We start from the raw sequence: 4,086 nt of genomic DNA, 5'->3' as shown, positions 1-4,086 counted from the left end.
CTCACTGCACACACTTGACAATTTCTAGACTGAACCTGTCTAGCCATGGGGACAGGTGAAAAAAAGGGGAGTAGATACATCCCCCCAGCAAAACAAGCATTGTTTGATACACTTTCCACCTCTATGGATCTGAACATCTCTAGTTACTATTCTCTGATTAAGGACTAGCCAAATGAATGTTTGATTCTTAAAGGTATTTTCATCTTCCACATGAATTAGTATACTCTGATTAAGCACAGCAACAGTAATTTTTCATTATGGGTAGAGCTCTTGCAACTTGCAAGATGAAAAAGTTAGTTTTGCACAGCACACATGGATCACTTTTTTGGAGCCTGAAATCACTATAGCATGAGTTCTCTACTGCAGGAAAATAATGTAGCCTCCACATCCATCAACAAAGAGGGGGGGCACATTAACAGCTCATTAAGCAAGAGGAGATGGCAGGGCTATCCAATTAAATCCCATTCTTATCTTCTTCTTCTTTCTTCCCTTGAGAAATTAATTAATTAATTATAAGCAGGAGTATTTTACAGAGAAAGATGCAAAAACGGTTACTGGTCATTCAGCTTATCTGAATCTTCTGCCAAAATCACCTTATCTGAATCTTCAAGTACTCCTGGCTGCAAATGTAATTCAGCTTAACCAACTGGTTATTCCTCGCACCAACCAGAGTACTAGCTGATCCCAAGTACTCCCCTGCTTGGAGTAAAGAAGAGCTGCTCTTTTCCTGCTGCTTGGAGGCTGCTGGTGCTCTGTTATTGCTGCTTGAAGGCTCCTGGTTCTCTTTTCCTGCTGCTTGGAGGCTATTGGTACTCGAAGGGTTTTTCTGCCGCTTCAAGAAGGTGGCTGCTCTTTTCCTGCTGCTCGGAGGCTGCTCGTGCTCTTTTCCTGCTGCTTGAAGGTTGTTGCTGCTCCGCTCCTGCTTGTTGGAGACTGCTGGTACTCTTTTCCTGCTGCTCGGAGGCTGCTCGTGCTCTTTTCCTGCTGCTTGAAGGTTGTTGTTGCTCCGCTCTGCTTCTTGGAGACTGCTGGTACTCTTTTCCTGCTGCTTGAAGGCTCCTGATTCTCTTTTCCTGCTGCTTGGAGGCTGCTGGTATTCGAAGGGTGTTTCTGCTTCTTGAAGGCTGTTAGGGCTCTTTTCTTGTTGTTCTTTTCCTGCTGCTTCTGCTCTTTTTCTGCTGCTAAGATTGCTTCTGCCTCTTCTATAAAGGCTATACGAAGCCGTCCTTCTTCCTGCCGGCGTACCTTGTTCATGTGAGGGATCGAGTAGTTTATCGCTCCCTTGTTTCTCATTACCTCTTGGATGCATTACTGTGACGCCTCAAATGACCCCACTCGAACCTTGAGTGTAAGGTCGTGCAGCTTACACCCAATGCCTTTGACAGACCTCGCAATGTTCTCCTTCTGTTCAATGGGATTGTCACCACCCTCGACAGATCCAAATCTTTCCGCTTGCGGCCAACTCTACCTGGCTTTTGATTTGAGACATCAACTTTCTCCCCTTTTTCAATCTGTTTAAGAGCTCTTTCCCATATTCTCTCAACAGTTCTTACGGTTGTATCGAGTAGGCTAGCAATGACCTCCTTGTCTTTTTTCAGAACTTGTCCATTTTGGGTCTTGATCACCATGAGTGCAAAATAAATACCATATCTCTCCTCATTTGTGAGTTCCCCATGAATTGGTTTCTGTACATCACTTGCTTCCTCATGAATTGCTTCCTCTAGACCACTTGCTTCTTCATGAATTGGTTCCTCTACACCACTTGTTTCTTCCCCTATCAAATAAGGAGCAAAAGATAAGTCATGTAGCTATTGCAAATAATAGGAGTAGATCATGGAAATGAAAATGAAAATGCAAAAGTTTTGGAGGTAGTACCTGTTGCTTCATTATTGACTGGTTCTTCATTGTTGTATCGTTGTTGACTGTTGTGTTCTTCCTGTTGATCTGCAGGTTCTGAGGCATTATCTTGTCGAGGACTTATGTTGAGATCAATCCCAAACATCATTGCGGCGGTGGAGCACTTGCTCAGGTAACTGTTCATGATCCAATAAGAAAGAACATGAAAGTTTATATGAAAAATGAGCACTCCTTCAAGTTGCCCACTCAGCACATGAAAGCAAGCTGAAAAATGGAATTGCTGGCACAAAACTGAACTACTAAAAACTGATGGTACCTTTATTCTTTTCCCTGTAAAAATGATAATTTCTTGTTCTTCCCTGAAGAAGTGTTAGTAACTTGTTCTTTCCTGAAAAAAGTAAAAAGCAAATCAACACTGATAAGGTATTTTACAAAGTGATATCCTGCAGAAAAGCAAATTCCATATTTACTTTATTTTACAAAGTGATATTCTTTACTAATGCAAGGCAGCTAAATGGAATAAGCATCTCACAGCTGGTCTCTAGAAAAGCATTGTCCTGTTAGCCATGTGTTCTTTGGTCACACAAATTAGCCATGCATTTACTTTATTTATTTATTTTTTACTTTTACTGTGAATGCTAACAAAACCCTGCACTGGTACTTTTTGTTTTTTTAACATCTCTGCACTGGTACTTGGTGCCTGGCAAAATGCCCTTTCAGAAATGTAGCTTCTCGGCAGGTCTGTCATGTTTTTCACCTTCAGAAGCAAAGCAAATGAGATGCAGTGGAAGACGACTTCAATCAAGAGCAACAAAGGGCTATGTGGTATGTAGAGCCCAATCTTGCAGCTTAACATCAACAGGTACACTCCAAAATCCTCAGCTACATAAACACTTGTAGCATTACAAACATTATGAGGATTCGCAAGTGCTAAAGGAAGTTCAGTTCACAAATAAAAGGTGCAAAAAGAAAGGGCTATGTAGAACCAATGAGCCTCCCAAAATCACTTCATCATGAGGATTTCCATGATGAAGTGATTACTCCAGTTCTTATAGTATTTGGAGTACATTGCCTGGTGTTATACTGCTTGCAAGATTAGCATAGGTTCAGAAATGGGGATTTGCTTGATTGATTCATGCTGCAGTAGGCTAGAACCTGAACCAGATCTGAATCCAAGAACACACTAATTGCAACCGCGCAAGATTTTGGTATCTATCTAAGGAATCTGAAACCAAAAACTCTCTGACAGCAACACTCCAATCCAATTCAAGCACAATGTTGCTCTTCTTACCGTGGGGCAACATGGTCAGAACATGGAGTATATGATTTATTCCAATGCTTTCAGTGGGGAATGTTTTTACAGAGCAAGGAGCAGCAGCAATTTCAGATTCTTTGAGAAAATTACAGAGCAAGGAGCAGCAGCAACAACCTGTAACTTCTTCAGAGAAGAACTCGAAGGCAGGGAAGCAGCAGCAGCTCGAGCTCCATCGGCTGCAGGGGAGAAGCAGAAGCACGAGCTCGACCGGCTGCAGAAGCAGAAGCAGAAGCACGACGCCGACGTTTTGTGTTCACCGGAGGAGCCGTGACGAGCTTCAGCGGCGGCAAGCAGCGACCGGATTGGGAGGGGACGGCGGCGATTCAGTTGATTCGTTGCTTTCCGACAAGCGTGGCTCGAGGCGGGCGTAGCTCTCGGCGCGGCGGAGCTCGGACTGGCTCAGGGAGGAGTGAGGTCGCCCGTCGGCGTCGAGCTCGTGGGGGCAGCGGCGGTCGTGGTGGGAGGAGATGGCCTCGATTCCGTTGATCCACGGCCGGAGGCAGCGGAGGAGCTTCAGGACATTTTTGGCAGGGGATAAGGATTGGGATCAGGCCGGCGACCGGAGCTCCACTGGCCTGTAGCCTCGCCGGCGGCCGATTCTTCATGCGCGAGCCGCGCACGCCTGTCGTCGTCTATTTTTGTACAATTTGAAGATGCGCAGGGGGTTTCTTGTAAATGTTTCATAGTTCAAATTTTAGAACCCCCGCGACATCTAAATCCGAACGGAGGGAGTAGTATATATGTTACATGGTCATCAATTACCTAAAATCTAAAAAAATGCATACGCACTATTTGAAGACAACAGGCGCCGAGCTTCTTAACCATGCATGAGTTGTTTTTTTGTCTGCTAGTGCAAGTCGTTATTAATATTTAATGTGTTCATATTGGTTAGTCCGATTTGAAAGAAACAACTT

General features: G+C 44.2%; 1 long non-coding RNA gene across 1 annotated transcript; it reads right to left on the bottom strand.

Moving 5' to 3' along the window:
- Positions 1–1,314: 1,314 nt before the first annotated feature.
- Positions 1,315–3,878, bottom strand: LOC119296766. The gene is made up of 3 exons (XR_005145374.1): positions 2,174–3,878; positions 1,876–2,033; positions 1,315–1,774 (listed from the first exon to the last, which is right to left on the bottom strand). It is a non-coding gene; the product is annotated as an uncharacterized LOC119296766 (long non-coding RNA).
- Positions 3,879–4,086: the final 208 nt, after the last annotated feature.

Source organism: Triticum dicoccoides, chromosome 5A (assembly GCF_002162155.2).
Source record: "Triticum dicoccoides isolate Atlit2015 ecotype Zavitan chromosome 5A, WEW_v2.0, whole genome shotgun sequence".
NCBI classification, from domain to species: Eukaryota; Viridiplantae; Streptophyta; class Magnoliopsida; order Poales; family Poaceae; genus Triticum; species Triticum dicoccoides.
This window is presented reverse-complemented; position numbering and strand designations above follow the sequence as displayed.